General features: G+C 45.0%; 1 long non-coding RNA gene across 2 annotated transcripts in view; it reads left to right on the forward strand.

The window, feature by feature from the left end:
• Nucleotides 1-8,500, forward strand: part of LOC140616803 (uncharacterized) — a 58,264-nt gene extending 49,764 nt beyond the window's left edge. The window contains exon 9 of one of the 2 annotated variants that reach the window (XR_012017196.1): nt 7,624-8,500. This is a non-coding gene — a long non-coding RNA (uncharacterized lncRNA). The remainder of the gene's footprint in view (nt 1-7,623) is intronic. The other variant, XR_012017182.1, reaches the window with a different exon arrangement.
• Nucleotides 8,501-10,260: the final 1,760 nt, after the last annotated feature.

Here is a 10,260-nt window from a genome sequence, read left to right on the forward strand (position 1 = left end):
ATCAATAAAAACCTGCAGGACTTGATATGGATGGCTCTGCTTTCCTCACTGTCTTCTTATCTTTGCAAGGAGCCTGCATGGAACAGAGCCCCAGCTTTAGCCTTGCACCCCATGCTCTGAGACCATCTTGAGGCCAAGGCAGGAAGGGCAGAAGCAGGTAGTTTGTTTTTGTTTTTGTTTCTTTTGGCTGGCATAACCAAACCGGCTTGGTTTTTTAAATGATGTTAAATTGCCCAGCTTATGAAGACAACAGATACTTATTTGAAAATGAAGGTGGGGAACAGAAAATGTAGAAGACAAATCCCTCATATCTGGGTACCACAGGACTTCTGTGTGTCTCTCTCTCTTTCTGCTACTAATGTACATGAAGCAGAGTTGTGCCATCGATTTCTCAGCAAAGTAGAAAACCACAGAGGCATTGTACAAATGCACGGGTGTGTTTTCTGTTTAATCTTTGTAGCAACATTTGAAGGTAGGGACCTACGTTATTCCCATTTTATAGATGAGAGAACTGTGGGCTAAGTGAAGAGGGTAGGGTGGGAAGGACCAGCTTCCAGGCATTATGGTGTGCTCCTTGGTTAGAAGGTGAATTCTCTGTGGGAGATGCAGGGACATCCACTTCCTCTTTGCACTCTTCATGATAGGCATGCAAAGTACGTGTGCTGATCATAATAGCAAAACAATCTTCCAGAAACACAAATCTAGGGCCATTGTTAGCCTCAACAGTTACTTGTGCAAATTACAAATAGATGATCCCTCTGGGTGTAAGCGTTAGGCACAAGGAAAACGCATCCTCCCTAGACCTCGCTTAGAGCTTGTGGTTTTGGCCTAGGCGCCCACTTGCTCCTTGTTAGGTATCTTGTTCAGTGCACACACTGCACACCACTACCCCTTGGAAGTCCTTGGTCATGAGCTCCAGGCTCCAGACCCTTGGTGCCTGAATACAGTGGCCCCATCTCCCCTATCCCTGACACTGGAAAGGAGTAGCAAGGGTGGGTCCCATTGACATGGAGGCATAATGACCAACACCAGATACATTCAAGTTTGTATTTCATTGGCAGCAACAGAAAGCAATCTCTGAAGTTCCCAAGCACCTGAAGGGGGTGGAAAAGAAGCAACTCTGTGGATAAAATAGCCAGTTGAAATAGCCAGAGACAGGCTTCTTTTCTTTCTGGGGATTCCCAGAGTGGCCTTGCTTAAACATGCCCTTTCTTGTACCTTGAGAATAACTGCAGGGAAAATAATTTTATTTGTCCCTCATTATTTTTATGTGGCTAATAAATCACATATAATTCTGGCACTTCTTCCTAACAGCAATTAGAATAAACAATAAGAATCATTTCAGCTGCTTGACAATTAGGGTTCTAATGAGTGAAATGGAAGTCGTGTGATGAGGATTTGGACAATTCATTAATTGGAAACATGAGCACTTAAAAAAAAACCTAATGAAGTCTTTAGCTAAATTATTCAAAACACAATGAAAAATTGGATGGGAGGGACAGATGCCAAAAATAGGCCATATTCTTCATATTAGATGGGAAAAAAAAAAAACCCGTGATGAGACAAATCCTAAAATGGATATAAGAATCAAGAGTCAGGATGGTGTGAAACCTTCCCATCACTGAATGGTACTGGCTCTACCACATATTCATATAAAGGAGGCACACTTTCCATCCTTCATCACTTGGCCTGACTATATCCCCACTGGTTAAGTATTTCTCAGCCAAGAAAGATCAGAGAGGTTGGGCCACTTGCCCAGAGCTACCCAGCCAACCGACCCAAACGCCTATCTCTCTACCTGTCCCCCTTGCCGTTTCCAAGGGCCAAGGCAAATTTTTCCTGAGGTGGACATTTTAGAAATGGTAGAAAGCAACACAGGATGTGCAGGCACAGAGGTATTATTCTATCTCCTTTTCTCCTTCCTTTGAACATAAGTATAATTTCCTACGTAAAATGCACAAATTTTATCCAAGTCTATAATCCGTGAATATGTGAACGTATGTGCATACGTGTAGCCACTGCTCAAATTAAGAACTAGAACATTTTCATCATCTCAGAAACATCCACTGTGCCCCCCTCCAAGTGATTGGCACCCCAGAGGCAACCGTTGATCCACTTTTTATCACAGTAGGAAAGCTGGTTTGTTCTAGAGCTTCATACAAATGGAATCGTAGAGCATTTAGTGTTTGGTATCTGGCTCCTTTCACTCCACATAAAGCCATGCTGTAGCACGTTATCAGCAGATCATCCCTTTTGATTGCTGTGAGTGATTCCGGGCTATGAATATATGATAATTTGTTTATCCATTCTGCTGCTCATAGACATTTGGATTATTTCCAGCTTTGGGCTACATGAATGTGGCTCTGAGCATTCTCGCTCACCCACGTTTTGTGGACATCGGTGCTCCTCCCTACCAGGGGAATTCCTAGGTCACAGGGTGGGCTATGTTTAATTTCACTAGAAAGTGCCATGATTTTTTAGCTAATTCCTTTTTTCCCCATCTTTCTACATTAGCACTTCATAAATGTTAATTGTTCAGCTCAGACTTTACCCACAGGCAAGAGCCACAAAATTTAGAGCAATCTCATGTCTTTGGGTTCCCTGGTGACCAGTTCCTCAAATCTCACTTTAAGGAAAAACTGCTAAGTCCATCAGAGTCTTGTGTTCAAGTTTTGCCTGTACATCTGTTAGATGTTGAGTGTCACAATTTTTTTTTTTTTAAATGCCGGGGGGGTTTTGCTCAGCAAATAAAAATGAGAAGGCGGAAAGAGCCCAGGGCAGAAAGAGCCCAGGGAGGCAGAAAGTTCCTGCGGGAAGCGCGCCGGCCCGGCCTCAGGCTGCCTGGCTGCGCGGCGCCACCTAGCGTCGGCCGGGCTCCGTGCAGGGCTCGCTCAGCGCCCGCCGCCTCCCCGCGCATGAAATCCCCCGGCGCCCTGGACATCTTTTGCCAAAAACCGGAGAGCTCTTCTCAGCATCCTTGGCTTTCATCTTGCATACTTTCTGAGCCTTCTGGAAAGGGCCCCTACAGGCGTCTGGCTCCTTGATTCCGAGCCCTCGCTGTAGCCTGCGGCTCCGAGAGCATGACGACCATGGACAGCAGCCAGAGCTGCGCTAAAATGCAAGCCTGTCGCCCTCTGTCCTTTGCACTGTGCCTCCCGGGGCCCTCCTGGACATCTCTGGTGGGATGGAGTCTCATTTTAAAAGGCCTTTGGGGAACCCGGGGGAAGGGGGATACTGACACTGAGAACTTACTTCTCTTGGAATAGGTGTGCCAGGTTGTGGGGTATTTTAAAGGGTGAAGGATTTATAGGATCTGAAGGAAACCAGAGTATATGTGGGCTATTTTATATTTAATGTTCCAACCGGCCTCTGAGGCAGCTATCATTAACCCACTTCATAAATGGGGAAAGAGAGATTCAGAAAGGTTAAGTATTTTTTCCAAGGTCACACAGCCTTTCCAGAAAGAACCAGGTCTCAAACTCACCCCTAGCTCTTTCCTTCTAGGACAACAGCACTTTTTCTTTTTCTTCCCCTCTCCTCTTTACTGCCTCCCCCTTCTCCTTCACATTTTGTCCTGCCCTCCTGAGATGCTCATAAAATGTCGCTTCTCCTGCTTTAGATGCTGCACGTTGCATGGCTGGGAGGAACTCCAGCTGGCCCTTACAGACCACTGCCTGGTTCCTCACCAGCTGTCCTGAGTCTCCTTGAGAGGCTCAGTGCAATCGTGGGTGTGCCCAGATTTCCACAACCTCCCCTGTGACCTTTGGCTCTTTGCTTGTATGAGAAAGAATCCCTCTGGGATCTGAGATGTGATTGTGCTTTAGCTCCCCTTGCCCAGGAAATGATGCTTGTAGTGAGAGACAAGCAGAAAAACAAAAATCCAGGGCAGGAAGAGTCCTTGAAGTTTATTTAGTTCTGGTGTTGCAGGTTACTGAGGGAGGAGGCGAGTGCCCTAGGGACTGATCCAATGAGATTTGGTGGTGTGGGTAGCCAAGTCAAGGTGGGCTACTATGTTCTAGGCTGCCCAGGAGTCGTGCCTCTGTGGAGAGAGGCATGCAGGGTGTCTACGGGGAGTGGATAGAAAGATAGGCACAGACAAGAATGAAGCTTGGGGAATGGTCACCTGTCCAGGTATGCCCCTGACCAGTCAGTGCAGAGGTGCTCCACTACGGGTTGAATTGTGACCTCCCCCCACCCCATTCATCTGTTCAAGTCCTAACTACCACAAACTCTGGAGGTGACCTATTTGGAAATAGAGTTTTCCAGAGGTAGTAGGGATATAATGAGCTCCTCAGGGTGGGCCCTAATCCAATAGGATCAGCATTATAAAAAGAGGAGAGTTGGAGAGACAGCTCCCCTGGGAGGAACACCGTATGAGGATGGAGGCAGAAAGGAGAGTGACAATACAGCAAGCCAAGGGAGACTACAAATTGCCAGGAGCCCACCAGAAGTGAAGAGAGAGGCCTGGAGCACACCTTCCCTCACAGCCACTAGAAGGAACTGGCACTGCTGACATCTTGATCTCAGCCTCTCAGCCTCCAGAATCATGAGACGTTAAATTTCTATTGTTTAAGACTCCCCCCAACACCCCCTGCCCCCAGTGTGATACTCTGTATAGCAGTCCTAGGAAATGAATGCCTGCTTCATCACTGAGCTCATGGCGGGGGGGCAAGCTCACGTATGAAGATCCTTGCACCGTTGTTACATACGTCTTTGTAGGTGAGGGGTTGTGTTCTGCATTTGCTAAAGATTGCAATCTCTTTCCTCAAAGCCTGGGTCTTCCCACTTAGTCATGACTACTATGTGACTATTAGAAGTGTTAAAACTCTTCGGGGGCCTGGTTGGTTCAGCCAGTTAAGCGTCTGACTCTTGATTTTGACTCAGGTCATGACCTCAGGGTCATGAGCTTAAGCTCTGTGTTGGGCTACGGGCTGGGTGTGGAGCCTGCTTGAGATGTGAGACTGTCTCTCCTTCTTCTGCCCCCCTTAACCCCTCCTCACCTACTCTACCTCTCTAAAAAAAAAAAGAAGGAAAGAAGGAAGGAAGGGAGGAAGGAAGGAAGGAAGGAAGGGAGGGAGGGAGGAAGGAAGAAATGTTTAATTCTTGTCCCCCAAACCATTTCAGGTTGAGGGGGAAAACCTGATAACCCCTAATTGCAGGGCCAGGGCTATGGAGAGGGAAGCAGCACTCTCAGATGCCAACTCTCCACTGGCACTGCTCCAGGACTCCTTGCCCCCTTATACTCTGTTCCCTAGTCTCTTTTGCCTTTCCCTGGTCTAGACCTTGTACATTTGTACCTGGAGCCAAAGAGAGGAAAATCAGCCTGCAGGATGTCTAGAAACTGCTATGTGATTGCAGGAACTGCTGTCACCAGACCTGAGATGATTACAGGAAAGATTTTCCTGGACAATGCCTTCATTCCCCTGAGGTTTCTCCATTGGGGTGACTGGGTGTAGGACCGGTGTCATGATTTTCATTTTTACTAATTCTCAGATGATGGTTTTGAGACAATCCAGGGAATCCATTGGCACACATGTTCTGGCTTCATGAGCTCAAGCTGGCTTTGAAAGGGTGCTGGGAGGGCTGGAAGGGCTGCAGCTTCCCTCAGGGGTGGCCAGCATGGGCAGAGCATGAAGAACAGTTATTTTTCACATAGCAGGGCTACACCAAATGATAGATTTTTTTTAACTCTCAATGAAAAATCTTCTCTCATAGGAATCTCAGATGAGACACCTGGCTTTGCACCATTGAATTAGAGTTGCCAGATTTAGTAAATAAAAAGGCAGGTCGCCCGGTGAAATTTGATTTTTGGATCAACAATGAGTAATTTCTTAGTGTAAGTATGTCCCAAACATTGCCTGAAACATATTTACCTAAAATTATTACTCTTTATCTGAAACGGGTTTAACTGGCTATCCTGTGCTTTATCTGGCAACTCTATCTGGATCCCATGTAAGGCAATTACCTCGAGTGATTACTGGTATTTTTAAGAGCACACGATAGTATGATCAGGTATGGAGGGTTGTGGCTAGTGAAAGTTTTGACATCTGTCACTCCTTTAAGATTCATATCCAAAAATAGCCATTAATCTCAGTAGATCAAGTGCCTCTAATTGTGCAGACAAGCATGTTTCACCTAGAAGAATTCAAGCCAGGCTATACGAGCTATAGCAGAGCTACATTTGTTGCCTTAACGAGAAGGGAATGGTATAGCAAGCAGCCTTTCTGTTTGGAATTTCAATATGGTTCAGCCTTGAAGACAAGTCTTTCATGACTTGGAGTTGTTTCCTTAAGGCTTTCTTCAAGGTTTGGTGTTCAGAGATTGTCTTTGAACATAAACAAAATGTTCATTAAAAAGAATTTGTTTTCAAGAACAGCCCAAGCAATGTGGCTGAGAGGAACATCCTCCTGACAGATGTGATATGGGCTGGTGTCCTTGGCAACTCTACTGGGCAAGGGGGAAGCCAGGGTTTTGTTTTTGGGAGTGCTCCTAACTGTCCATCCAACCATGTGTCCATTCTTCCATCCATCTGCCAAACCCCTTGGTTAGGCACAGATTGAGAAGAGAGAAAATAATACAGTTCGATTCTTGAAGGAGCTCACAGTCTTTAGGGAGACGAGCATGTAACTAGGCAATTCTAATAAATCGTGACCTTGTTATGATAGAGGTGGGCACATCAGATGATGGAAGTACTCTGATGTGGGATTTAATTGAAGTGCAGGAGAGGAAAGAAAAATAAAATTTCTGGAGGAACTGTTGCCTCAGTAAGTCAGGAGGATGAGGAGGAGGTACGTAGTGAGTATAGCGAGTGGTATATTTCGAAGATTGTAGCAAGAATCATTGGTCATTATCTGGGTGGAGACGATGGAGGGAAGGCAAAGAGAAGAATCAAAGGTGAGTCCTAGATTTCTGGCTCTGGCTCTGGACCTCCTTAGGCTGGGACCTTCAAGGCAGTCACTTTTAGAAGCGAGGCACTAGACCACAATTAATGTTGGGAAAGCTTCAAAATGTGCTTTCTCTGTGAGCTTGATAGATCTCGCACTAATCAATGAGAAAGAGTCACCTCTACTTTCTGGCAACCAAGACACAGGAGTGTGTGTGGAGTAGCAGACTGAATTATTAAATATGCACATGTCCGATTTCACCCTAAATTTCAAAGATTTCCTTTTCTTTCCTGATAACTTGGAATCCCTAGTATCAGAAGTAGCACATATCCAGGAGATCATGGGCAAAATAGAATGGATGTAGGAAAGAGAAGTCAGTTGTGCGGTCCGGCTGGGTATGGGGGGTGCTGGTGCCAGTGAGCTGCCCAGAGAACGTGACGCATCAAATTTGGCAGAATGCCCTGAAAAATTGGACTGCGTCACTGGGTGGCACACTGCAACAAAATGGGTGGTACTGAGTTCCATAGGTTGTATTTTTGGGCAAAATGTACTAGATGAGCTTACAGATTGTATTTTCCATGTCGTTATGACTAATGTTTGCAATTACTAATAGTTGGGGACAGTTCCCATTGGAACAGACGTCTTCAGTATTTTTTTTAATACAAAAATTAGTCATGTAGAGTCCCTGGGACTTGGTGTTTTATTAAGTGTCTCTCTCTTTCTCTTTCTCTCTCTTCAGAGGAAAGCTTTGTTGCTGTGCTCGCCTAAAAGATTTTTAAGTGGGATGTGCATTCAAAGCGAAGTGGACCGGTTTCTGCTCAGAATTCAAACAAATGCCTTTTTTCTGGTCAAAATGATGAAAGGATCTGAAAGACAACTCTTTGATCAACTATCAGATGATACTTTTGTTCTACACCAGTGCAGCTTGCAGAATGTTTATTTGGCAATAGAAAAAAGGTCACCATTTTAAGGCAGTTCAGAAACCAAATGTTCCCATAATATGGCAGCTTTCTCACAAAGCACCCCTTGGCTTTGCTGCTTTGGAATCTGTGCTTTTGACAAGCTCAAGCTCTCTTAGATGTGTGGTGTGTGGGGGGAGGGCTGCGTCGGTGTTTGGAGGTCTGTGAATTGCAAAAAAAACGGAGGTCTCCACTGCAAGGGAACTATTTCTATCACAAGGTGAGTTCTTTAAATAAGAAAAGGAGGTGGCAGGGGGAGCGTCTCTGGGCTAGGTGCGACATATGTAGAAACAGAACAGCGTGTGCACATAAATTTGAATCAGGTTGTGTTTTTTTACCATCCAATCCTTTCTTTTAAGCAGCATTTGCACACCCCCTCCTGAAACAGAAACCTCTAATTAGCTTCTGCAGAATGTGTCTCTTTACTGCCACCTGTTGTTCAGGAGAATGTGAGGGCTTGGTTGGGGGCCCTGGGAGCCGGTCTGAACTCCTGAGGGGCCTCTCCCTTCCACATGGCCAATGTCACCGGAAGGAACCCTGAGGCACAGATGATGGAGGTGATGTAAACTACGTTCATCCAGAGCTAGCCGACAGAGCTGAAAACTACATATTTTCTTGACTCAGAGCAAGCTGCACACTTAGTTGCTAATCGTTATTGATTTAGAATCTTAAAAAGCCATGCTTCCCATTTCAATAGAAGCAATGAAAAGTATCTTAGAAGTGGAAATTGCCTCTTCAAATGATATTAAGGAAAAAGAAAGTGAATGGAAGGAATCCAAGGGTGGGATTGTGCTCAACTATCTCAGCCTTCGGTATGCTAATTACAAATACTGGGGAAAGTTGAAACTAATCACAGCCACAGGTCAAAGCTCCAGTCACCGCAAGTTAACCCAAGTGGCCCACTGTATACATTATATTTATTTTTTGTTCTCTTGGGTAAAGTAAATGTGTCTGGTTTTGTTCATTAAAGCCTCAGATTGGGCTTATTTGGTTAACATCTGTTAGGATGAGGGTCTTACTCTTAATTGGTACCATCTGGAAAGGAGGAGGAACACACAGAGGATCATCATAATGGATTGAAGACCCAGCCCTTTCATATCTTGCAAATATATTTGTTTTTATTTGTTAAGCTAGTATTCTATACATACATACATACATACATACATGCATACACGTACATAGACAGGTGCATATGCATACATACATACACACACATACCTATATATATAAATATATATAAAATGTTTGCTCATGGGAGAGACTGTAATTTTATAATTTTAGCACCCACCAACATAACGAAAAATGATTGGGATATGAGAGTCATGTTGGTGAAAGTAGCAGTGTGTGTGTGTGTGTGTGTGTGTGTATGTGTGTGTGTGTGTTTATGTCTAGGAATGCTGAGCATCTTCCTTCTCTGGGATTTCTTCTCTTTGCAGCTCCCGAGTGCTTACTCCGGGCATCTTCTTCCCTCTTCTTCTGGCTCTGGTTTCCATAGCCGCGGTGGGGAAGGTCCTCCTCACTTGCTCACAGATGCCATTCTACACTCAAAGCCACAATGCCACGGGCCATATTAGTATTTCTGTGCTTTAGATCTCTCTTTATGCAATTTGAGAGCTCATTAATAAGTACCATTTTGTGTGATTGAAACACAGAAAGGGAGTCCTGGCATTAAAAATAAAAACTGAGAAGAATTGAGTTAGGAACACAATGCACTTCTTTTTTTCTCCTTATGTCAATTATAGTCTGTGGATAAGTAGAGACCCAGACACCCCACTGCTCAGCCCCCACCAAAACCTCTGCAGGAAGCAGAAATTCGAGTAGACTCTTAGGACTGATTTCCAGATGCATCTTGGTTATGGAAGGATTTCTTCTGACATTCTAATTTTATCCCATTTAATTCTTGCCATGTTTCTGGGAAGCTTACTAGTGTGTGTGTTGTGGTGGGGAGGGGTGATAAGTTTTTGACGTCTGGCTGAAGAAGTCTTTTCACAGGGATTTGGAGGGGGGGGGTCCCACCTCTTCAAAGTTTCTCCTGCAGGGGACTATGCTTCTGTTACCCTAGAAAACTCTGGCTGAAATGGGAAGTTACTTCTCTAAACTCCAACTTCTCATACTTTTGGGTAAAGGGAGTCAAGTTAACAAGTGCCAGGATAGGCCATGGAGCTGGACTCTGACATGATGATACACATGACAGCTTCACTGGATGCTTCCTTCCTCACATTGTGGTTGGTTTGTTTCCAGGTTTTAAAAGAGTGGCAGGACACTTCCCTCTGTTATCGACTGCTGCCTTTTATTTTATTTTTATTTATTTATGATAGTCACAGAGAGAGAGAGAGGGAAGCAGAGACACAGGCAGAGGGAGAAGCAGGCTCCATGCATCGGGAGCCCGACGTGGGATTCGATCCCGGGTCTCCAGG

The sequence above is a fragment of the Canis lupus genome, chromosome 2, assembly GCF_048164855.1.
Source record: "Canis lupus baileyi chromosome 2, mCanLup2.hap1, whole genome shotgun sequence".
Taxonomy (NCBI): domain Eukaryota; kingdom Metazoa; phylum Chordata; class Mammalia; order Carnivora; family Canidae; genus Canis; species Canis lupus.